This window comes from Apteryx mantelli, chromosome 9 (genome assembly GCF_036417845.1).
Source record: "Apteryx mantelli isolate bAptMan1 chromosome 9, bAptMan1.hap1, whole genome shotgun sequence".
NCBI lineage: Eukaryota > Metazoa > Chordata > Aves > Apterygiformes > Apterygidae > Apteryx > Apteryx mantelli.
Genome location: NC_089986.1, coordinates 1378625 through 1405934, shown reverse-complemented (window position 1 = coordinate 1405934; position 27310 = coordinate 1378625).

Here is a 27310-nt window from a genome sequence, read left to right as displayed (position 1 = left end):
AATCACCATTGCCAATATTGGCAGCCTAGTGATTTAAAAAAAAGAATGCAAGACAAAGTTGAAAAACAGCGTGTTTGGCTGTGTGAAAATATGGCCATGAAGGCAGACCTTCACTGCCCAGTAGAAATGTACCCTCTCTTGGAAGACTCACTATATTACTGTCAGATGCACTGTGCTGCTCTTACCATGTCAGACTTTGCCTCTACCGATGTTATCTGTGCAACTTAGGGGGCTCCTGCCAGCATTAATCACTGCCATTTTGACACTGATTTGATAAAGCACAGCAATTAGAGATAGCTTTCTAATTTTATTATATTAGTCTATTTTTAAAGCCACCACTGAATATTACATCAAGCCACTTTTTCTGTGCAGCTTTAGCATAAAATTGTGTTTTCTTTTTTTTTGAAAGAAACTTAGGAGTTTGCATTTGTATCTCTACTTCAAATTTAAGTCAAACTCAGGCTTCTTTCCCATTTATCCTCCTGTAATATTAAAGCCAAACTCCACAATAATTACAGGTGAGATAAAAGAAAAGTAACCAGTCCGACTTGGGTTCCTCGCTCACCTTGAACAATAAAATAGGCACTGAATACATTGAGTTTAGTTTTGCTCTGTCATCAGTATTTCTTCCCTCAAAGCAAACAGAGACCTGAGGCCAAGACTTGCACACCCTGTGTGTGCGCGCACATGCGTGTTTGGGCTTGTGAACGCAGGGCAGATAAGGGTTACAGTACGGCAGCACCTACTTCTGGCAAAGAGCGCAGGGAGGAATGGGTTAATACCCAAATGGCAGCTTCCTGCCTTGGGCCCACTTAGCATAGAAGAACTGAACTCCACCTTCTGCCCCGGGCGAAGTACACAGGCGCAGCCTAGCTATTAGCGCATTGCACAAGACTAATTTAGTACCCGCAGTTTCCAGCACTGATGATTTCTGTAAAGCTTCTGTAGTCAGTGGCGTTTCTTGGACCTATCAGTTGGCTTGTGAGTCACTCCTCACCTGTTGCAAAATTCTTAATTGAAAGCATTAAGTGTTTGCTACTGTCTGTAACCCCAAATGGTCATATCCAAGTGGGGAGTAAAAAAAGAAAAGGAAACGATGATCCTTTTTTCGGTTCCTCTGATGATCTTTGGACATTGGCAAAGCATTACTCAGATTTTAAAGATGTACAAAGCAGAAAGAAGTGTGGGCAGGTGTTTAAGAGAAACACTGCAGGGAAGATACAGGTGTGGGTAGAGACAGCCCACAGAGATCAGAAGGCAACACTAATGATGTGATTAGATACAGGAGCTTGTGGCATTCCAGGTGGACAATGACAGCCTGCCTATGAGAAAGAACTAGGTACAAAAGAAAAGTCTTTCTGCATTAATAGCAGAACTTCAAAAACCTTAGAAAATGCTTCATAGAGCAATGTGAAGTTGTTTCTTAATAAATGATAGGTATTACTCCACAGTCAGAATTTAAATATTACAAGTTAACTTTCCATTTCTTCCATTCCCCTTTTTCCTTTCTCCCAAATTCCAGCACCACTTTATGGTATTGACTTGGAGTTTATAAATGTGAAACTATCATGTGATTCAGAAACAGAAATTTTGTTTTCTTTTTAGCTGGCTTTAGTTCTTATTCTTGTATTGCCAAAGCTGGCACAGTTGCTGTGGTACAAAATCCCTGGAATCTTCTTTGGATACAGGCGATCCAAATGATTTTGCTTCTTTCTCAATTCAGAATGATTTTTAAAGCCTTTGCATTTACATTTTTAAAGAGATCCATTATTTGTAATGAAATTGGAGGCCAAGGCCAGATCTAGTTCTTCCAGATTAATGGCAGATCTTTCCTGACTGTGGACCACTCCGACCTCTCTAAGAATCTACAAATAAGGACAGGATTCCCAGCATGAGGAAAGTAGGTAGCAGGAGTTTCTAAGAGCCGCTGCCCAGCTTCTTTCCAGAACACACCATTAAGATCTTCAACAGACTTTCTGAGCAATAGGATTGATTATGGTCAGATCCATGCCTGTGGTGTAAAAACAAGTGCTGCTGCCATTTTCAAAATAGAACATTTGCAACTTTTCTTCTTTGTCAGACAGTATATCCTCCATTAGAGTTCCAGTAATTCTGTGCTAAGCACTCAAACACTTCTTTTAGTGAAGAATTCAAATCTCTCAGTCTTACACTAACGCCATGTCTGCTGCAGAACAACTTTGGAACAGGCATTTGAATTTATTTCATTTTTTCCCATTTAAAGAATATTCTAGTCTTTCACCTTCCAATAATGCATCTGTTTTAATTCCTCTTATACTAAGATTAAAAAACAGCCTGAATATACCAAAGTTGTTAAATCCATGTTTATGGAGGTAGACATGAAACTACCCTTATCTCAGTCCTGTCACTAAGTCTCCTCACGCCTTTCATACATTTAGTGGAAACCAAGCAGCTCTTGCTCTCAGGACGCAAAGGCTGGCTGCCGAAGTCGCGCACTCCTTCATCCTGCTCTTTTCCCACTCCTCTCTATGCCGAGGCCACGGGACAAAGCCCCAGCCAGGGAGGGTGATCCTCCATAGCATTCTGAAGAACCTGGCCCTAGAAAAGAGCAGCAGGATGCAGGATTATCCAAGTCACTGAGTTGACACCCAGTACATATTTCCTAATTAGTGAATTTGATAACTATTTGCTGAATATACAACTTCTGGATTCCTTCTACCCAAAGGTACGTTTCTCATGATATGACCGGCAGTGTGACAGGCTGCAGACAGTAAGTCATCATTTCTCCTACGACACTGTCACATACCGTCCACTGAACTAGCAAGTTGTCTCTGCAGTCAGATCAAGTGCAAGCGCAGGGTAAGAAGAGATGGATTCTCTTTGGTTTTGGGATCCCCAAGCAAAGACTGTGTGCATTTGTTGCTAGATATCAAATACCTATTAGGGCCTAAATTAAAACATACTAGAAACTTAAAATGTCTAACAGGGACAATTAGGAGAGTTAGACAATTAGAAAGGACAGAGGCCCTGTTCCATATTTTCTCACCTGCAAGACCTTTTAAAAAAAAAAAAAACAAAACAAAAACACCACGAACAGGTACTGTGAAGATACATCCGACATTATTAAGGTCTATTCTCACTGCTGTGCCTATGAGGAATTGAAGCATGAATTACCAAAACTTCCACTAGTTTAACTGTGGAATATCCCATTTCTCCATAAGGAACTGTGAGTCTCTCCTCAGCTGTGTATTTCCTGCCTGACATTGAACTTTACCTCTGTAAATAAATAACTCCGTACATCTCAATTGCCTGTATGGATGAAAACTTTACCAGCTGTGAGGAGCTCTAATCCTGCAGGGACGGGAACATAACTGTCAAAGGCAGGACAGACTGAAGTAAAACTCAGCCTGTCTAATCAGCGGGAGTGTTTCCATTCATTCTGCCCTGAGTTTTTAACTCAGTTGCCATATTTTTACGGAAGTTTTGGAAAATAAATTAAAAACTGCTATCCTTGTACCAAAGCCGTTTGCACATACAATCTTTTGAAAAATATACTTAAAATAATGACCCTGGAATGAAATCTAGATCTTGAAATATGGATGCAATTAGTTTATTTAGTTATTTTCTTTGTACACGCCCAAGGCCGCAGATGTTCTTTAAGATGTGCTTTAAGGTAAATACAGATTTTAGATATTCTGTCTCTGTGACATTGCCAAAAAATGTCAGATCAGAAGGATGTTTATTATCACCCCTAAAACTATAACTCAGGAATAAGGATTAACTTTACCTGAAGCATTTCTCATTCTTTATTTTAAGTTACTGATTTGGTTTGCAAAATCTAATCAAAGCACAGGGGTAAATAAACATACTCCCTTGCATGCTAAGTAGAAAAGAAGTGTTTTACTTTATTCTAGCTTTTTCATCCTACAAGACAGTTAAATGGAATTGTAACAGGCATTTAATATTACACTGTATGCACAGAACTTGCTTCCCTGAAATAACTGACCTGCCTATTGGACTTTTGTGAGATCAAACTCCCGATCCTCAGATTGTTTGGTTACAAGAGTACACTAAAGAAGCACAAGAAGAGATTAAACCACACCAAATTAAAATGAAATGATTAAAAATACCTCTCAATTCTAAGCTCTGTGGTGACAATCTGACTGAACAAACAAACAAAAAACCAACCCCTCCCAAACCCCCTTGCAGATGGTTTACAAAATTACGCACATTCATATGCTATTGGATTACGTTTTCTTGCATTAAGGTTGTATGGGTTTGTATTCGAGGAAATCTCACAGTTGTAGGAACAAAATCTCATTTCTAATATAAATACACCTGCTGTACTAACGTCTTCAGTGAAACTTTTGACAATTTCTCCTGGGCCAGGGTTTGCTGACGGTAGGATGTAGCGCAGAACAGTGATAAAAAACAAAATCTCAGATTGAGTTCTGTCAGGGAACAATTCATTGCACAAAAGACCTATGGGATATGGGATTCAGAAAAACCTGAGGAATAAAAATTTTCCAGCATCTTATGCATTTGCTAAATTTGCCAGAGTTAAAGACTGAGAACACTTTCTCTATGGGGTAAACGCATTGGCTCTCCTCAAATTCTGTGCTGTTCTGTCTGTTTAAATACAGGCCCTCGATCCAACCAGTCACTTCGACACCTGGGAAGGTGCATCACATCGCTGTGATGCTGAAGCACATACTGATGTAGCTTGCTGGATGAAGAGGGAATAAAAGCTACAAAAGATCCCAGATCTCTGTCAGTTATAAGGTATAAGCTCTGGGATTTCTCTAGCTATACCTGCTGTTTTCAAATTTAAAATGGTCTTAGAAGCAGGAAAAAAAATTTTTTTTAATAATTAGAGGAAATAAAGGCCTGTGGTATAAAGGACAAGCTTTCAATATTTTTCTTAATATTTTGAGAAAAATTTAATCATTTCTTTTTGAGTATTATGAAGCATTTAGAAATACTCACTGCTTCCCCTTTCACCAACCTTGCTGCACACACTACAGAATATCCCAATTTTTTCAGCACACTGTGATCTCTGTAGAAAGAAGTACGTTGTGTTAAAACTCAAGTCTAGCAAAGACTGATGGGAAACAAGAATTTTCCCAGCTAAAATTCTCATGACCCACACAGACACCGTATTTCCTTACTGCAGTTCATGCACTCCTGTCGCTGAAAGTCATGACGATCTTTTATTTCTCAGACTCCCACAGAAGTTGCAAAAGGGCTGAATTTTATAGGGATTCTTGCAAAATAAGTGATATACAAGTACAACCAGGACAGAAAATAGAAAGATTTTCAGAAGAGGACTGCAGAAAAGGTGCCCTCAAAATAAACCTGAGTTACCCAGCAAGAAGCTTCTCAAAACTTTGAAAAAGGAACAGATAAGCTTCTACATTTCTTTAAAAATCTGACCCATTATCCACTTCTCTGTCTTCTCTAACTTTGCTCTCCCCTTCTTCACTGCGCAAAAACCCCCACGCCTTAGATGACAAGCTTGGCTAATACATACTACTTACATGACTATAAATACTTCAGTTAGGAATGATTCTTTTTAGCAGTAGCTAAAGCAGTATTTCTTCCAGTAAGGGCTCAGTTATATTAGTACAGCTTATTAGCCTTCCTTATTGAAATAAATCATGTTATTGTAACTGCATAACTGTGTTTTAACTGTCTGTATGCTTGAGGGTGTTTTATGACTTAAAACCGTACACATATGGTCAGAGATTAGACAAGGCCTTCATTCACTTTTTTATAGGGTACCTTGAACATGAAAAGCACTGAAGATATGTTATGTGTAATAATTACAGCATCTCACCAACAAATCAACTAATGATTTTAGTATTCAGTATAAAAAAAATGAAACCTTCAGAAAACCTCCTTGCTTCTCTTTATAAAGAGTGGACAGGAGATGTGGATTCTAGAGTTGACATTCATTTTTGACGCTCTGCTGTGAGTTAACACAACAGCTATTTTGGACTAGAAAATGTATAATGTTTGAATTTTTCTATTCTTCCCATACCTCCTGAATTCACAGAACCCGATTTCAAAGTTTCTGAGCACTTGCTGTACCCACCAATCTCAAGTGAAGCAGTTGTAATCGTGCTTGTCAGCTGTGATAGAACACACACAGTTTAAAGTTTTCATATGCAGCTACAGGGATTTATTTCTTAAAGGAGATTATCCAAAGTGGCAGACCAGATAAAAATCTCCCTGGATAATCCTTTTGAAAATGTAGGTCTGTCAAACCAAGGAAATCTTTGTACTTCATCCCATAAAAATGTTGTTTCTTCTTAAAAGAGAAAGATCAGTTGCTGCAGCCTGCTTCTATTATACATAGTTACAGAGCACCAAAAAAAGATTTTATCAGCTTTAATCATCCAAGATACTGGTTAAAAAAAATACAAGTGATCAGCCACAACTAACAAAGCATCAACAAAGCTTGTTGGTGTTTATAAGCTATAGACTTTCTAATCCATCCACTGCAAAGGAAGGACTATTTCTGTTCTTTGCAGAGCCCTAGGAGCTGAACGGCAGGCTTGATTATAAAAATACGTAACTGACCACAAAAATGACTCTGTGAGCAATGTGACCCAGAGGAGGTACGTATCCTCATTCGCTGTTAAATGCTCAATCGTTAGAGTTTTTAAACTTTAAAGAAGATGTAGTATGTTACCAGCTCTTTTGGTGTTGTACATAACCAGTTTGACTGATCTAACTAATCTGATCATGGCTTTATTAATCTGAATCCTGACAGCAACAACTTCCTAACAAACACTGAACAAGTCGTGAACAATAACTTGATTAGCATCTGTTACGGTGACTTAGAGGAGTCAAAAGAGAAAATGACTAACTGGGACACTTTATGAGAAACCCTTGTCACATATCTTCAGGAAAAAAAAAAAAGATTTATGTTGCTTATGGGCAGATCCTTTTGTTTTGTTTTTTGTTTTTTTAAGTTTTTATAAGTGTTGTAAAGTGCATCTCTTCTAATTACTGCGTAGTACTTTTTCAATTGTTGTTATCCTGCCGAAAGTACCTATGCCATCCAGATGTTTTAAACATGCAAAGATCAAAACATCATATTATGTTTGATCACATCTAACACTGTAAAACAGCTAAGCAATTCTTATATTTTTAAAGATGAAACATTAATGTGTGACTATATGAAACTGAATTGCAACTGCATCCAACTGGCAGTCTCCTGCTTTTCCTCTAGTGTGTGCTATTGCCCTTCTGCATTTTTCCCCTCCTCCAGCTGGGAAAAAGAACGGCTGGTCCTGCAGATGAGACAGGTTTGAGGGCTGCCGAATCCAGTTGCCATGCCCTGGAATATGTCTTTTCAGCAACCTTTGCTGCTATTTATTTGGCTACTGTCCTTGCTGGCAGCTGTAAAGTTATATACTGGCTATACAGGGGCCAGGATTTTAGAAGTCTACTTGATCTGCTTTTGCTCTCCAAGATGCAATTGTTCTTTGGCTCAAATTCTGGTTATTTGGAATTTCCTCCACATGGATTCCTCCAAAAAAAGAAAAAAGAAAAAAGAAAAAGCCTCAGTAAATAGCCACCTGTAAATTGTTTCTGAGAACAAAAACATGTAAATATTTAGACAGACCATTTAAAGATATTTTTCTACCTATCTACCATGGCATCTCGTTGATGACTGAATAGAAAGAGTCATTGAGACCAGATCAGCATTTGATACTCCTGAAAGGCCAGTATGGGGAAGCAGCTGCCTCTCTAGATTTTTCTATAGCCTCTGGTAAGCAGTAAAATGCAATGTTCATTTTGAACCACCTTAACATATGGCTGGGAACTGCTGTCCTTTGACAATTTATCTTGGGTGCTTTGTTCCAGATTTACCAGCAATCAAGGCTTGATTTAGGCCACTTCTCTTTGGCAATCAGGCTGTAAAGTGTCTACCTGTTGGTTTCAGGTCATCCATCCTTTAGCAGGAAAGAGGACAAAGAGGCTCAAAGAAGAACCATTTTTCTTGCAATGGATACAGATTTTATCCTGGAACCGCTGTTCAGATAAAGTACATTCCAGCCATAATGACAGTTAACAAGAGGATTTGAGTCCTTGCATTAGTTAGAAGATAAGCAGGAAAACAGGGTAATATGGTGAACCTTTCTTACTGGTGTCCTGAATCTACCTAAAACAAGGTTTGAATGCTTTTGGAAGAAGAGAACGTAATAAAACAAAGAACAACCCATAGGGTATCTACTCAGAAAAATGGATTTCACTTGAACAGAAAATGACTCACTGAAGGCAGAACAGTGCCATGAGAAAGGAATAAAGAAAAAAAAAAAAAAGCATCTGGGCATTTGGTGAGTGGCTAATAAATGTGGAGCAAAGATGGTTCAGATTAACTGAGAGAATCACACTTTAATAGTTGTACTCGCCAAGCTTTAGACTTTTACGAAATATCAAACTAAGCAACTTTTATTAGGTGGTTTGATCTGCTGTGAGGTGTTCAAAATTTCCATTGCAATACATCCTGTGCTGCAGCTCATGGCTTAGCCACCCAAAGACTACAGCATCTTTTTAAATAATCATCCTCCTTTCACCTGAAAATAGAGAGTAACTGAGGTAATCAGTGGCAGTTTTCCAGCTCCTCTGGCTCCACTGAATGCTGAATTTTAAGTCATGAAGAGACTATCAGCTTGTACAGAACAAAGAAGCTTTAAAGGAAATTGTAATCTGAACCCCAATGAAGTATAGGGGATCTTCCTGTTTATCTTTTTGTTGTAATATCACTATGCACTAGATCACTGCACAGGCTAACTTAACTCTTTCCAGCTTTTTTTGTTCACTGAAAGATTAGTATTAAGAGACCAGTTTACTATTGGAACTTGAAGAGGAGGAAAAGGCATACGTCCCCTCCCTGAAAAGATATTTTTAAGCACAATTTTTCTTGAACAGTTGGTGGAAGTTCAGCTCTCTGGGAAACAGTAAGGCTTCTCAGTTTATCACAGTAATTTGATTGATGAAAATCCATTTCAAGACAATTTGCCTCCATCACAACAGGGTTACAATTTCTTTGAGGTGGCACTTCTGCAAAATATAGCTCCTAAGCCGCCTCACTGTCTTCCTCCCACCTCTCAAAATAGATAACTTAACCAAACAGCCTCGTATTAGCTGTTAAAGGAGTGAAGGTGGGGATTTCATGGCTTCCAACATAATTAGTGTTTAATGTGCTCAACTGCTAATACCAGCAGGCAGATGGATGAATCAGTTCAAAGCTTGAATGTATTTCTGATACTTTCTTATTATAGAGTACAGAGGAAAGTGCAGTAATACAAAGGAAAGTGCAGTAATACAACTAACTTATTTTTTTACCAGTTCTTTATAACCCATTGAAAATGAGACATTAACATAAATCTTATCCCCAGCTTTTCCTTTCCCTCTTCACGGTCTATAGTTTAAAAGCATTTTTAAACAACATGGCCCCACGGGAGAGGTTTTTTAAACAATAGTTTTGGATAAAACTTCAGACCAAAAATAAAAGCATTGGTAGTTAGTTAAGATGGCATTTTTAAAGAATGGCCACATTCTCAGCCAACAGACATTTCCCTGCATTGTTTTTAACCCAAGGACCATGTTTTTTCTAGTAAACAAGAATTTAAAAAAACCCAAAAAACAGAACAACAGGAAAGTGGCCCTGAAGAAAGAAGGAAAAACATCTTTCAGCTCCAGGAGAGCAAAGAGAGGGCACTAGCAGTGACACACAAACCGCATTTGTGAAGGTCTCATTCTCCACAGCCTCAGCCTGCAGCGCAGGAACAGGGCAGACAGCTCTCCTGACTCCTGTTTCCTCGCAGAGCACAGCACTGCATCAGCAAGACCCCACTTCCCTAGCCAATACTACCATACAGCTATATATACATAGCTATATATATATTGCTATATATATACTACTATATTGCTGCTAGCTATAATCATGGCCTCTTTATATAGCCAAACCACCAAGAACTTCACCTCCTTTGTAACAAAGCAGACAGAAAGTCCATCTAAGAACAAACCGTAAGGGCTGTTACATCCCAGTAGTCTCTGCTTTGAGCTACCCCTACTCGTAGCACCTTTCTTGAGCCCATTAGGCCAACCAGGCCCCCCTCCGCAGAGATACCCTTCCAATAGAGCAACCTGCTACTAGCAGAAACGCAGCATGCAAACTCTTCCCTCCAAAACCCACCTAGGCTGAGCCACTGCCCTGAGGTCTTTACCCAGACTCAGTCCCATTCAGCATGTTCAGCAGGCACAAAGACATCAGGCTCCCCTTATATGTAGTCACTATATAAAATTGTTCAGACTGGTCCAATAAAAATCAAATGGAAAATTCTCTATGCCTCTACTGGATCTTACAAAAATGTTTTTTCTACTTTGTAACCAAAGTTCAAGTCAGTACTGTTAAACCCTACTGCATTACAACCAAAATTGTAACTCAGAGAATACAAGAATTTGATTCAGTTGGGTGTCCTTGCCTTCAGAAAGGGTTTGGGTTTTAGCACTGCGTTGTTTTAGAGTATCTTAAAAAGGAGCAGAAGATTCCTGGATGTTACAGGACCAAAAGCATCTTTGGAACATCCTGGTGGGTACCATGAAGCAGGGAATTGACAGAAAGGGATCAACAAAAGGAGATCCCAGGGCCTAATTACACCAAAAGAATTTCCTGAAGGAGAGATGAAGCCTGATGGATAAAATGGTTTTGTAAACACAGATTCAATTTAGGCTTTAGGAAAAGCCCTGGAAGATATGATTGGCATTCCAGATTGCTGCAAATGAAAGTAACAGCTACACAGGCAGCTGCGTTGACAGGTAGCTCTCTACTTGTTTATGCTGGCCTGCCGCACCAGATTTTCACTCTCCTCCAGGTACTTTGCATTACCTATGAGCAGATCATGAAGGTACACTGGGTCACATAGATAAAGCAATGCCTGTCACTCAAAGAGGACTCCCTGCCAAGCACCATTTCCACAGGAGAGCTCTGCTCTGCTTCACACTTGCCACCTCCAGTACTGTGAGTTAAAAGAGCACCTACGTTTCTGTAGCTGCCTGAGGGATAAACACACAAGGGAGGTCAATGGGCTCTGAGAACTGCGGGCACCAGAGCAGCTGAGCTGAACAGGGTTATGTCACAAGTCAGAATCTGATTAATTTTGGTAACTGCTTATATGTAAAGAAAAAAAATTTACATGCATATATTTTTGATTTCACCACAAAGTGGCACTACAGCAACTGGTATTCCTTTCAGTCAGAGGATAACGAAGAACTTATGACTAATGAAGACTCTGCATTGTCTGAATCACCACTAATTACCCTCTGCTCATGCCATAATAACCCCTGCAGAGGGTTTCCTTCACTAAACATGCCTGAACAATTTACATGGGATTTCCTGGTTCCCTACCGTAAAAAAGGGAAAAAATAAAAAGACTGTATCTTTACCTTCTAAAGAAAGGCCTAAACTAGCCACAATGGTATAGCCACAGAGTATGCATAATGACACGTGGATACAGCAGCTCAGGCCTGAAAGCTGCATGATGATGCTGAGAAGTACTCAGTGATCAAGGTGGTGACTCCATCAGCAATGCTGCCGCGACGAAGGTCGGCCGTCTCAGGCACAGCTACATGGTGCTCCACAGGCCCACTGGGTGTGAGGATGTGCTTACGGTTGGTTACGATATGACTGCAACTCACTTAGACTTACCCAAACTAACACTGGTAACAATATAGCTAAGGAGGAAGGGAGCTGAAGAAGGGCTGCAAAATACAGAGAAGCATAAAACTCTAATCTACTGGTACCAAGGTAACTAGTTTAAAGCTATTTCTATCTTTACTGCACTATTGACATACTTTATGTCTACTGGCAGTCTCAAACTCTTCTCTCTACTCTCATGCTGAACTCCTTTTTTAATAAGCCAAGGAGCATAGGATTTGGTTGTGAAACACTGGTACTCAGGGCTTGTGCAGAACCAGACTCCACTTTATCAGAATTATCAACCTTGTGTTGGCAGAGCTGTCAAACGTTGCTGAAGTGTCCAATTGTCAAAGGTTGTCAGTTGGAATCACCTCAAAAGTGAGAAAAAGATTTAAACAAAAAAATCAAAACAAAAACAGTGATTTCTGAAATCACTGAAACCATCATAACTGCCTTTATCCCACTCAAAGGCTAGGAACAAGCAGTCTTCCTAGAAGAGCTTGCCAGCAAACCCAGACTTACTGACAGTTTTGAATACTCTGGTATGTCCACTGGGAATTCACCTTCTCCCAGCTGTCCCTATATGGCCCAGTTCCCCCGACCTACATCTAGACATGCTATATTATCAAAGCAAGGATTATCTCTGACTTGGTCCACCCGCTCCTCAGTCTCCTTTCTTACTACTGACAGCTGGAGATATGGCTGGCTCTAGCAGTCCTGCTCCCCTAGGCCAACTGGCAAATATCCTCTCCCACCAGCCTGCAGTTATCCTTTTTCTCTCATCCAAGAACTGTTTTGGATGATTTGTTGCCGCTGAAGTGTTGCTGCTCTCGGCAACTGGCTGTCCTGTCTGTCTGCTAGATCCAGCCTTGCCTTACAGCATGATACAATCAGCACTTGGCTAAGGCACCAGAGCAAAGCAAAAGTCATAACCCCAGTCCTTATCTCACTGCAGTCACCAAAAAACGGCCTCCAATTGTAGGCAGGAAAAGCAGTGGAGTGAGAATTAAAGGAATTAAAAAGGGAATGGAGAAAAGGGGAAGAGAGAAGGAGCCAGATACTCTACAGAAAGCTCCCAAAAAAATAAATTTTATATAAAGAACAACCCAGAAATATGCCAGGTTTTTAAATTACATAGGAAGGCCCAAGGCAGAGCTGCAAGGCTTGAAATGCTTCCCAAGGTCTGAAGCGCTCCCTGACCAGCATTGCTGTTGGTTCACATCTCACTAGTTTCTGAAAATCATCGTGTTTGGCAGCCCCCCTGCAGGCTATCCGTTGGAGGGTGATGTCTGCACGCGGACCCCGAAGCAGCCGTGCAGCTGAAGCGTGCCCCGTTGGGCAGAGCGTGAACATACCGTGCTCCGCTTCAAGCTGTGCGGCCACTCCAGCTGACGCTACAGGAGTAAGAGGAAAGTCAGCCAGCAACTTTAATGCAGAGTTCAAAGGAGAAAACCAAACCTCTAAAGCAAATGCTGCCCAGGACAAGGGCTTCCCCTGATAGCCACATTTCTACACGCTTTCTTTTGGGAAAGTTTAACTAACCTAGTAAATAACACCGAAGTTCAGAGTTTTGTAGTAAGTAACAGTAGCAGATTCTGTACTGCAGAATGCTACGTAGGAAAGCCGGTATCTTCCTTGAGATGAAACTCCCAGCAAGTCACCAGTCCCCCTACTGACTAGCCATAGGTATTATCAGGAAAAGTACTCAGGCAGGGAAAATTGAAACCAAATGCCTATAACCACACAAGTCTCCTGGCTTGGCATGCAGATGAAAGAGAAAACATGGAACAAGTATTCTTTCAGAAATTTCAGCCTAATACCAATTCCTGTTCCTGGAAGACATGCGAAGTCTCACAAACTGACTGTAGTCAGAGAGAAAGAGTGAGAGCAAACATTTCAGTGCATGCACAGCACAGCTCTTTCTGGCCTTTTACATTCACACAGAACCTTGTATAACCTCATGTTATGCATCTTTTCAGGACTGAATGCCTGTTCACATGCTAAAGAGAAGAATTCATGTGACATATCCAAGTTGGGCCATCTGATACATCAATATTTAAAAATGAAAAACAGTAACTATTTCTGGGTTTAAGTAAGGAAAAGAGGAGAGAGGATATACTAATTTGAGTAAGATGGTTCTATTGGGAAATGTTCCTCAAGTCTAGGATGTAATTTAGGGATTTACCCTAGAATACCAATAAATTAGTGTTTAAGACACGTCTTTAGGATGTGGGAGATCTAGGGCAGATCCTCTGCCACTCTCCTACAACCTAACTACCTTCAACAGCAGGTTACAGCATGTCAGACTATCTCTCTCCATCTTTCCTATCAGAGTTGCTCCACTTTGTGTATTACTTATTCCTCAGGCAAAAAAGGGATCAGTGTATGGCTTTGTAGGTAGGCTTCTTCTCGGGGATGTTAACAAATGTTCAAATACAACTTGAGGCTGAGGGTTCCTCCTGACAGACAAGTAGCGATTAACTGGTTCTTAGGCTTTCAGTTTGGCTTTCTTCTTTTCCTTGTGTTTGTATCATACAAGGTCTCCACAAGCAATACTGAGATACTGGTGAAAATCTCACAGGACAGGAACATATTAACCTGCACTGCTCGAGGCTGGAATACAAACCTCCCCTACGCCTACTGTTACAAATTTGGGTGGAGCGACATTGAGAAGTGCTGCTTCTTGATGCTTGCGGGCACCAAGAGACAGAAGCCAGAGAGGTACACTGAACTAGTACTAGTAGTTCTGCCAGAAATTTCCTGTTAATAATAGAAAAAAAGCAGAACTCCCACTCAGTGTATGGTAAGTATCAAGCAACAGGCTTACAAAGCCCTCTACCACATCAAAGGCAAAAGTAGCTGGAAAACTTCAATGAACCGCCACAATTATTTGAATGTTAGCTCAGGAAGATGTTAAAGCCAGAAGAATCCATTATACTGAAAATGCTTTGCCTCCTATAAATTTCTCAAGCTTTGGCTCTGGCAATCAGGACACCTACTGTTACTTGTGTAAATAATACAAGATATACCAACTGACTGTGCAAGTCAGACTATAAGGTCACTCACATGCATTATCCTAATATCTGAGCTTTTGCAATAAACAGTAAGCAGCAGCAAAATATCACAGTCTGGAAAACCTCCTTCTCAACCTGTTCATTCTTGGCCATTTAAATTATACCACAGAACATCTAAAAAATTGTTTTAAAAACCATTGCAGTCTACCTTTCAGAATTAAAAATCAAGGAAGTATAAGGAAACATTTTCACATAAAAGACAGTATCAAAACCCAGATGAAGCATTAGTTTTCTCTACTGCAATTGGATATAGTAACTTTATTAGGAGCAACTGTCTACTTACCGTATTGAACTTTTAGATCCGGACATGCGCCCTAGCTAAGTAACAGGGATTTAACAAGCTGAGGGAAACTAGCGACAATATTCTTCTTCTCCCCTCATCCTTTGGTATCCTTAGGAATAAAACTCAGGCACACAGGCCTGCTCAAAGCTGTGGAACACTCTGGTCAGGAGTCCAGACTAGACATTCAGAAGAACACGGCTGTGAGGTGTATTATGCAGTGTACCTGTCCTGAGGAGTAAACAGCAGAGTCATCTCATCAGAACACAAACACAGAAAGCCCAGGTGAAGCACCTGCATTTAAAAATTTGCCTCCCAGCACAATGCGAAGCTCAGCTGATTGAAGTAAAGGTCATTGACAGAGTGTTATAGCACCTAATGCTTCTACTCAGTGCTTCATTAAGGGCTCGGGGAGAAGAGGAATGAAAATCCCAAAGCATTAAGTAAACCCAAAATACTGCCTTACTCAGGTCTGTCAGGAAGACCACAGCTCTCAAATGGCTACTTTCTCTTACGTTCTAAGAGGAAGAACAAATCAGCACTGCTGAACAGTTTTCTGCAGGACAAACATACAGATAGGACTTGTGAAACAGATGTTCTGAAAAAAGGGATATGGGTTGGATGATGAAAGCTCAGACTGTGCAGTAATCCAACTGATACCCAATGTCTGCTCATGCAAAATGAACTAGGCATGGTATAGGTATAAAAGCCATTACTTAACACAAGTCAGGCGGTAATTCTTGGATGGCAGAGGGTCTCTGGGTCAGGCACAATCCCCCACAAAAGAAGCTTTTAAAAAGTTCTCAGGAATCTCAGGATCTCAAAGTTCTTTACACTTCTACTTCAGAGGTTTAAGACTGAAAACTGGGTTCTTAGAATAGCTTATCATTTTGTGTGCCTCAGTATCTGAGTGAATTACACAGCAAATCTTGCAGTAGCTAATTTTCTTGGCTTTGTTTCATTGTCCTTTCATACTGCTTGTGACTATAACTTGGTGTGTATTAGCATTAACATCAGGTTGATTTCATAAGAATTTTGTACATTTTCTGCTAACTCTGACATTATCCAATCCACATCAGAACGGCTGCTGCCAAGAGGGGTATGTACAGAGTTGATCCAAGATCCAAAACTCATCTGAAATTAGCATCCTAGGTAAATTAATTAGCAGCCCAGGTCTCTAAAATAATCTGATGAAGTTCAAACAGCCCACGGCACTGTGTCTTTTCCTAATCTATTTTCTTGATCTCCTTTCCTGTAAATTAAGTCTACAAAAATAATAACGTAAAATTTTAAGAGTTTTGGACTTGAAAGGCCTTGAGAGATGGATTTGTCTCTGGAATCAAAGATGAATGAAGAGGTTTCTAGACAATAAGATAATGACTGTATCAATCAAAACTGGGTTCATGCTTTTAAATGGAACCTTCAAGTCCAGTGTCTGTAATTTCACACTGCAGGGACTGTGAGGACCATTCAGTTCTGCATAGAGCTCTTTTTAAACAACTTTTGGAGGGAAAGGAATCTGTAACATTGACTTCAGGAACATAAAGACAGACGGAAATCTCGTATTATAAAGGTGAGAAACACTAGGAGTCAAATTTTCTGCACCATCTTACTGGGTTTTAATGGTTTCCAAAAAGTAAGTTCAAATTTTGTATGTATGATGAAGGTGTGAGTATGTCACTTGATATCAGCTGCAGAGTACACACTAATGCAGAAAAAAAAAAGGAGTCCTATGAAATGCTTTCCAATTGAAAGTGAAATGCAGAGTTTTGCCAAAACTCTGCTAGAGAAAAAGGTATTGCAATAATGTGGCTATGGGCTACAACAGAAACCTTAACTCTGAGCTGATTTGCTTTTGTGAGTTCCAGACGCCAGGTGTTATTTTTATACCTCTGTAAATTTAGATGCTGTATGGAAATGTACGTGTCATGTAATTGGGGCCTTGCTTGGGTAATTATTTGAACTAAATAGCAATTACCACAGAAAAATCAAGCAACTGATGCGCCTGTTAGATCTGTCCTTTGACAGGCTTTCTGCCAATGCTATTTTTTATCCCGTGAAATTCACAGATTTTTTCTTCGGAGCCAAGCAAACCTTCTGTTCTTTACAAACCTGCATCTTTCTATCCTGGCCTTCTCCCTTTCGTTAGAGAAGTGGAGAAAGATTAGTGACTCACTGAGGTGCTTTACTTATACAGAAAGCACATGCTCATTTTTGAAAGATTCAATCAATGGAAATCAATGTAAAACTAAATGGCTTCATGCCAAATTTTCCTTTTAGATGTAAATACCTGGCTTCCCACAGCAGATTTTTATAATGCAGTTATATATGAATATCACCAGCTAAAATATACTTAAATGCATTTTATTATACATTATACACCTGATTCTTCTCTCTTTCTGGCAACAAGCCGTGTATTCCACAAAGCGTAAAGCAGTAACAGTACAATATGATAGCAGATTTCTCACAAGCCACTATCTATACTAAATTGTTAGTATTTGTTATATTTTTTATGAAAGTGATGTCTTTATAATCATGCTACGCTAGATCTAATGTCACTCACCTGAAAAACATACTTTAATTTTCTTTAATTTGTACAGTCACAATGAAGGTAGTGGAAAAGTTACTTTTTGTTACTTTCAAATCCATTTTGTTAATACAAACAAAATTTGTCAGAATGAATCCTGAATTTACTTTCCAGTGCGAGTCAGAACATGTCCGATACTGTAGTTAGGAATTACTAGTATGTGATGAACAAAATAATAAAATGACATAGTGCAACTAACCTGGCACAAGATTTCTAGCAGCGCTCTGACCTCTCAATCTGTCAAACTAATTAGGAAGATCAGACGACCATTAATATTGCAGTCCCCCTGGGATACAGGACGTGTTATTAATACAGTATGACATGGGAGCGTGCAGTGGTGTGAAACTCCGGAGGGTGTCTCTGTATAAAACTCCAGTGACTGTGAAAGCAGCCGTACAGCTCATTCATCACAGACTGTCAGATGCATCTCCACTGTCAAATGGGATGCCATACAGAATTAATTATTCAGAATCAGCAGCTGAAGGAAAGTATCCATCAACATCCATTCACATCTCATTTAAAATTACTAAACTTATTCTCCCAAATAAGGAAGACATGTTTTCTGGAATTTTTGCAATTGGAAGTGTGATTAAAAACCTAAGAGCAGCTAGGAGACTTTAGTACCTGAACATGATCACCCTGGTCCTGGGGAAGGGGAGACAGAAATTGCACCTACGTGCTTTCTCCACCTTTGACTCTTGCACTGACCTACCATAAGCTTGGGTATCCCCTGTGGGGAAAGCACAGTACAAGATGTTTTCTCTTCCTCCCTCTCTTGCCAACCCAGGGGATCACCTCATCAAAAGTTAATACAGGCTGTCTCTCAGATCCATTTGGAGTGAGCTCTTCCATTGCTTGGTAATGAAAATAAGATGTGGCCAAACACTGAAAGCACAGAAGAGATGCCAGAACAAACATACATATTAAAGATGAATAGCCCATAAGCCCAAGTGCTTCGTACTCAGAGGCTTGGATATTGGAATGGTTGAGAGCTTGAGCACATTCAAATTAGGGGGGCTTTTTGGAGATAATGTGAAGTACAAGGGATAGTGGGGTGATTCTCTTGGAGCCACCTCCTAAAAGGCAATTCTGCCTGGAACATTAACTAGGCAACAGCTGCTGTCGGAGCAACTGGCCAGGAAAAGATGTCTAGGCAAACAGTGCAAGTGCAGGCAGAGGGCACAGACCCATGGGGAGGTCAGGACAGGACATCAGAAAGTGAAGAGAAGCTTTGGACAAGCTCTTAACTGGCATCAAAGGTTAGTGTCATTCCACTGGATGCAAACTTTGAAGCTACAGAAGTTCATTTAGTTTTAACAAGGAAAGAGAACTGCAACGTTGCTTTTACTTGCTATTCCTGTGGCCCTGCTGCATCACTGAGTCCTCACGCTTTGTTACAGTGGGCATCTAACTTGATTCATGGTAATCCTTTTACTACAGCCATCTGCCAATTTACAGTCAATTACCCAGACATGCTGAGCCCCTTTCTTCGGTTGGACCAGAATGTTAATCTGAACCATCTAGGCCTGCTTTTAATCACTGAAAGCAGTGTGTCCCCTTTCATTGTCACTGTTGAACACATTTCCCTAACTGTTCCAAAATGAAAGATGTACTGTACGAGGCTTTTCTTTTGATGTAACCTAAGCATGCCCTTTCCTTCCATTCTCAATGATTAAGAAGACCCTAGGATATACTATTTTGATTTTTTAGCTGAGGCTAAATGTATTTTTAACTACAACTTACTATACATTTCTGTAAATGCTTTATTTATTTTCTCCATATCATTACACAGCAAGATGGATTTCCAAAGCTTTGAAGATAAAAATGAATAGTGCTCTGGATATTTAAACTCACTTACTGTTCATTCAGCTAATGAAAGTGCAGATTCATTCCTTAAGTTGCGGCTGTTCAGTGCTTGCTGTGCCTTTGCCTTCTCCCTCATTTGTAGAGACAGGTTATGATTTATAACCATTGAGAAGTGGAAAAGACTTCTTTGTCACATTTTTGTCATCAGCAGTTGAAGACAGTCTACAATTCCATGAACCTTCTAAAGAAAACAAAGAGTTTCCCATGTCAAAACATGGTCAAAACTTTGCTGCTGATTAAGCAGATGTCTTGCACATGAAGAAGAGGGTCTTCAGAGATGAAGTGGTAAGTAAAGATTGTCCTGTGCAGCAGGCATGCCAAAATACAGCTGACATCTGGAGTTGAGCTGTGAGGGACCAGCTTTGTTCTGTCAGCAAAACTATATTCAAATATAGGTCTGCATTCCTGCAGAATCAGAAAGCAAGGACAGTTACTGTTCAACAGTTGGGGCCTAGAGAGTGCAATTCCACATGTCTTATTTTAGGTCTCTAATTTAAACTGTTTTGGTATTGGGTGGAGGTGCAGAATAGACTTGCTTTATTTAATCCTCAAGCAACATTTAAACTACAGTGATATTTGAATAAATCCATCCTCAGCAAAGATTCCATCCTGTACATAGGAAGGCTTTAGGCTTGCCAAAGGAGAAAAGCAGCTCTGGCCCAACATCTAAGATTAAATGGATTCATCAGTTACGTCTCTGTGTGTGCTTCTTATCATGAATGACTTCTGTTCCTTCCAAGAATAATCAAAGCAGTACCTAGAGAGGCTGTCTGAGACTGGATGGAGAGATTAATCCCTAAGAGTCTTCCACCAGCTCTGACCAGGAGATTTTATTCACAAAAGCATTTTGCTTCCTGTAAGTTCCTTTCATAAAGCCATTACTAACCCTAAGCAAATCAAATGGAGCAGGCAAGAGCGCCGGAGAGGCTGAGCAGGAGATGCTTCTCAGCTTTAATTCACGGGACTGATTATTGACTCATCAAGGTTGTTTAAATGGCTTAGTATGCCCTAATGCCACACAAACCTCCCATTACTTGGAACATGATGAGACCTACACAGATGCACATTATGGGATTTTCAGTGTTAGGGGGGAAAAAAAAGGAAACAGCAAATGCTTTCCAGCTGGCATATTTAAATGCTCTCCATCTTCGTCTGAGACATGTGCAGGTTAATTTCAGCTGATGACAGATCTCTCATCCAAATGTTGCTCCAGATAGTATGAAGCCATTATACTTCCCGTGCAATGAACCTAAACAAGGGATCATTCTTAAAATCATGTCTGTATGACTGCAATCATATCTTAGTTAAACATATTAACTTTAAATACAGAAACAAGGCACAAGGTTTGAACACATGCCCTTAAACTAATTACACACTTTCACAAGGAAAGCATCACAAGTTAAGTATAGGGGGAGTTAACACCTTAGAGACCAGCTGGTTTAGGTCATGCTATCTACTTCCTGCTGCTTCCAATAATGATAGTAAGAAATAGGCTGGCTGCTAAAGCTAAGTGCCAGATACAGACCATATGGCAGTGATGCAACATACAACTAAGAATAATATATACACAGAAAATTTATGTCCTATAATTGCCAGAGGCTCCCCTCACATTGAAGAGGAAACAGAACGGACCCCACAGTCACAACTTCAGTCCATTACATTCATTTTCACCTTTTGCACATCATTTTCACTTTAATGCACAGTTGTGGCATGGACATACTGGCTATAATAGTAACAGAGAAACAGCCAGCACTTTGAGAACCTGGTCCCTATTTCCTTAAACTCAAAAAACTCTTCTTAAGCAATGAACTCAGGATCAGATACCTGTGCGGCACCTCACAGAGGCCTTATGTCAGGAAAGGAGTCCCACGTTACATTGCAGTCCCTGAACATATCTCACCCCACAACCAGGGACAAGGACTTCAGCAGGTACATAGTGAGAACTAGACTGATAAACCCACTGAGAGCAGAGGTGCAGCGAACTGTATTACATAAATATTAACACAAGAAAACAAAGAAATAAAACCAAGTAATTCTATTATTTATTGGCATTATGTTCCAAAGTAGTAAACTCTTCATAAGCATTTAAAAAAGAAACTTCCTGAAACCAACAGGCTCCGGAGACAATCCCTCTGGAACAAAAAATACAGGGTAGAAAAATAAAGGGTTTTTTACTCGCCATTTTCTCTTGTCATTGTAAAAGAAAAGTATTTAATTAATTTTTTGTTTTGCTCAGCTATTTTTACCCATACACAGTTAATTTAAAGATGAAAAATTTTTCAGCTGCCAAGGGGAAAGAAAGTAAGTTGTAGTATATTAAATACAGGGTTAGATAAATCTCCTCCTACAAGAAAAGGACAAGTGCCTTGAAAAAAAATACTAAGTGACCCAAATTAGTCAGGCATTTTTTTACATGTAGTCTACACTGGGACACATCTATACCGTAAGATACAAAACAGCAGTCTTGTATCTTGATCGCTGCTCCCTCTGCGTAAGCCAGGCAGGTACAAGCCCACTCTGGTCCCAGCTGCGCAGGCAAGGCTTACCAGCATGGGCAGAGCTGCACATGCCTAACTGAGCTCCGGCTCAGAGCACAGCTGGGGCTGGCTGCCTCCATCTATCTGCATTGAAGAGACTTTGTGTTTTTACTAGATGCACTGTGTTGTCAGCACTACAGCCAATGAGTCATAGTGATGGGAGTGTTAGCCCAGGTGATTTTCTTCCATTTACAGCAGTTTGACACATAGCTTCAACTGTGCCAGCATAATTTTTCGAAGTTTGAAATGGATGCAAGAAGTGAACCTGTCCTGTCCTCCATGAGAGAGGGTGAACTAAGACCAGTATGGCAAAATAAGGAATGGATACAGATACCCATGTTCCAGATGCAAAACTGCTGCTGGGACCTTACACTTAATCACGTGGGAAAACAATCCAACAGTGGACAATAGTCCCACCAGGAAATTATCGCTTCCCACCAGGAAGACCAGCCCATGATCTATTAGCCAAAGATCATTAACTAAATAGTTTGACTTAAATTTACAACTTAAACTTCAGTCGGAAGTCACAGTCTACAAGCTGGGTTGTAAACAATCAGTTGCATTTTTTCCTAAAACGCATTAAACTATGAAAAATAGACATAATACAGTTATTTTCAATAGTATGATCTGCGGGATGATCCCAACTCTGTGGCAGATGCCTATGATCAACCCAAAGGTGTCTATATTGCAAACAATTCATTCAAACAAGCAGAAATTAGTGCAGATGGAAATGCATGTTTGCTATAGTCTTCATCTCAACACACTTGAGGTGTAAACCAAGGAACCCTTTGCAAAATATTTTATCCTTAGTTGCTCTGTGATTGCCCTGGGGAAACAGAGAAGAATCTACCTTGCTATATATCTACCTGTACTTGTCTAATAGCATTCATGACTAGTTCAAGCAAATCAAAAAAGGCTACATATTCAACTGATAGGGCACTGAAGCAGAATCCAGAGGTTCTAGTCTAGACTCTATGATTTTAGGAAAATCTCTGTCTTATTTTCATTGTCTTCCTGTGTTTTATGAGTCTGTTTAGACAAGAAGCTCTTTAACACAGAAACATGTAATATCCATCAATGCAGCTCCTAAATCACTGGGACATAGTATCATTTCGCGCCTATGGGCAGTTGCAAAATAACCAGTCCTCCCAGGACAAGCCAACTATATCTATATTTGTTTCTACCTTCAAAAAGACTGTTGCACTGAATTATATATACGTGTAGTATGTGTCACTGCTGGTAAATACTTTCAACATTTTCCTAATGGAAGTTTGAAAGTTATTGCCAGTGTGATATTAATCTTTCCAGCTACTAATAGAGGCAGAATCAAGAACTATTCCTTACATAAGAACAAAGAAAAAATTATGAGAAAAAATAATCCTAACCTTATTACTACACTTATTCGGCTGATTCAGCCAAGTGTGATGCTGCCAGAATGCAAGTGTGTCTTTTCAATTGTACCTTAAACTTAGGTTGATCATCTTATCAATGAAAATACGCTATATCCAGAAACGTTGCATAGTAGTATTGGACTCCTCAGGCATTGCCAGCCTTTCTTCCAGCCTTCCTGGTCAGTACAGAGACCCAATTTACTGAACCACAAAGGCAGAACTAAGTATCAGCAGTACAACAAATAGAAATACAATATATTCTAAAATGACCCCAGTCTAGGGCTTAATGATATCTGGCTCTTACGTGTGCTTTTCTCTCAAATGTTTCTGTTTTACAAACATTATTTATGCCTCCTAACTATTAACAGTGCAGAACCATACTAGTCCCACTTTAAAAAAGAAGAAAAAGCACAGAGATACTAAATGAGACCCCTCAGGTCAGACAGACACAGTTTCAAGAAAAAAAAAGACTCTCTGCCCTGCGATCTGCAGTATAAAATTGTGCTTCCTTCTCTTTAGAAGGTGTCATCTCCTAAGAAGGAGCATAAACATAACTGGAGCCAAACAAAATTTACTTTCTGGAAGGAGGAAGACGTGGCAAGCAGCAACCATTTGCAAAAAAAGTTCCTTCAGGTTTGCAGTAGCTTTTCTCTGTCAAGTTTAAGGGACATGACAACAGAAACAGGATGGGAAAAATCTTCAGCACAAAAGCAATTTTACATTTAGCAGAATAGTTGGGATTAGCTAGTTGAAAAGGAATGTACTTCTGGGGAAGGAGCAGCTTTTACACCTACCTCTTTGTCATATTCTTCATTAAATAATTCAGGAATGTATAACTCCATTTGTTTACTTTAAGAGTAAATTACAAAATAAATCCTTTGAGACTAAAGCAATACTGCAGTACCATCCATGCACCCCTACAGTTCCTTTTATAACTTCAGGGCATCAGATCTCATGATAAACAGCCACGTATTTTTAAATACTCTGTCAAAACGATTGTTTTATTAAGTCAGACTGATGACTGCATGGTAATAATCAATGTGCTCAAAAGAATCTGTTGTCCAGATAAAGGAAACAGGATGACACATTTTCCCAAAGGTCCAGGTGAAGAGGGATACCGGACATCCTGAGGAATGCTGGGGAATTCCCACTCATTGTAGTCTGTGGAGATCAAATGACATCATTAAGAGAAACTCAGCCGTATCCCTGAATGCCTTAGGGACTTGAGAAGCGAGGCGAATAACTAAGATGATTTTCTGTGTTCTTCACCTGCTGCTGAACACTAATGACAAAAAGCCCTTGGGGCTATACTCTAACCAGAACAGGGTAACAGAGAGGAAAAAACTAAGTTCCTGCGAGATCTCTGAGCTAACAGTTGAGGCTGGTATTGCTGACAGTACTGGCAAGAGCTACTGACTCAGGAAGCTGCTGGATTTTACATTAAAAAATGGCCAAGGCACAGCTGAAAATGGAAGGTGTTTGAGAATCACCCTGTGGGAAATGCTGTGGCTGACCTGCAGTGAGGACCCTGAGGGCACTAATAGGCCTTAATGGCCCTGACCAGACTCACCTGGGACCCCTGCAAAGCCCCAGGTGCCCATTTAAGCTCAGTCCTGGAGGAGTACTGGCCCCCAGTGTGCCCTGGCCCATGTCCTGACTATTCAGCTTGATGTCAGACCTGCCTTGTCACCAGGGGCCTGCCTGGCAGTCACTGGATCTCACCTTGGCCTCAGATCTGTCTCATCAAATAAATTTGCCTGGCAGTCTGAACTCTTAGTTGAGTCTGGCCATGATCTCAGGACCTGCCCTGCTTCCCTTGCTCAGGTACTGGGGGACTGGGTCCTGGCCAGCGAGGCCCTGCCCTGCTGGTCATGTCATCCTGCTTGGCTCCTGTCTCCCTGCCCCTTGGGGAGCAGCCAGCCCTTACTGCTCCCCAGCACCTGCCACAGGGAGTGTAGATCAGCACACTGAGTACCAGGCCTTCCTGACACCAGCTTGTTTACTTCGCCCAAGTGTTTGCCAGTCTTCCCTGCTGGGTGTTCAAGTATTTGGGCAACAAGATTCTCTTGTTGCCCTCTGTGGTGTCCCCTCAGCCTCTAGATGCAGTCAGTGCTGTGTGTGCTTCTCTTCCCACCTCCCTGCCAAAAGCACTGTGGACTAACCAAAAGGTCTTGCTGTTGCTTTTCTCCTGATTGCTTCTCATTTCACACTGCCTCATGTTCATAAGAAATGCATTTCTCAGCATATCTGCTTCCTGAAAGGTCTTCAGCGGAAAAATGCAGGCAGGAGAGTTACTTCAGAGGCCAGGAGACAGTTGCTTGACACACAGACTATGCTTCAAGTGACCCTGAGATTTTTCCAGAATATTTGGCCTTTGTGGAAGATGAGGTGGACACTGCTACTGTAGTTAGGTCCATCAGCTTTGACAATGCTGCTTTGAAAGGAATGGATACTTGGCAAAGAGCAAGAGTTGGGTTGAAATTTCATTCTATGCTACACAGGTGAAAACTTTGTTTGCTAAGTTTAAGCACATCTTAGTGTACAGGGGCATCATGGACTTACTAACCAAGCAAATGCTAGTGCTCTCGAAGGGACCAAGAGCAAAAGCTTTGGGAACCTGATGGAGAAGGTTTCTTTCTTCTGAAGTCCAATGAATTTCCCCAATAATTAAGGCAGTGTGGATCCAGCTCATCAGGATTTAATCATACAAGGCCTTTCTGCACCAGTCTAACACTGGAAGGAATCCCAGCTATCACACGTGGCTTTTAATACAACCTCAACACCCATGCACACTTGACTGCTCTTTTGCTGCCTGTCTAGCCCATTGTCTGAGTTCTAGCATTTTGGAATCCCTCTGTCACAAGGCTATGGGCAAGTATTCAGATATGAAAAGGATCATTTGTCCTTATGGAAAAGGATTGAACAGAACAGCTTACTCTAAAGTCATTTACCATTAAATATTGTTAACAACAGAGTGGTTTATGACATCAATTTTTAGGTTATGCAATGTCTAACACTAAGAATCCACAATTAAACAGGAATGGTAAAATATGTAACAATTAGCTTAACAATATGTGACCAACTACAGTAAAGCAAATGCACTGTGCTTGGTAAGAAAACTTACAGTCTATCTGCATCACAGTGAATATGGGCCACACAACAGAAAATTGGGATTGTGTGACTTTCTTTTCCTGAAAGAAAACCAGAAACAAAATATTGAAAAGTGTTTCTCATGTACTGTATCTGCTTGCAAAGATCACCGAGTTGTTCTGGTGTGCTCCCTCCCAGGGGACTAATGATCGTGAGATCACACAAAGCTGAAAAGCAGATGTGGCACTTTGTTACTTGCAGAAATGCAGGACAATGAGAAAGTGGAGCAGACAGACAGACTGCAGTTTGGACCTTTGCAACTTCAAGGGGCCTTGTTCTCTAACTTACAGAAGTGCAATAAATCAAGACATAGAGATATCTCTTTATCTGTTATACTTATTGTGGACATTTGACAAGAACAAGATGAGTGATAACATGGAGGTATAATGTAGTCCCTGCAGAAGAAAAGGTATAAAAGCTGTATGGCCGTAGACAGGAAATAAGGTAAGAAATTCTTTCAGAATGGGAAAGGGAAGGGAAAAGACTGTTTGTCACTGAATTAGCATTAATCCCTAGACCCAAACTGCCAGTAAAATATTTTGAAATGACTCTTCACTGAGGACTGAGTGGGTCAGGGGAATAAGCAATGGGATTTGTAGATTGCAGCGTAACATAGTCACACTCTGGCCCAGGGGTAGTAACAGAAAGTCATTTCACAGCTGTGCAGCAATCTATTTGAAATATCAGTGATTGCAAATGATGGAACTGGTTTAAAATGACTAAACAAATG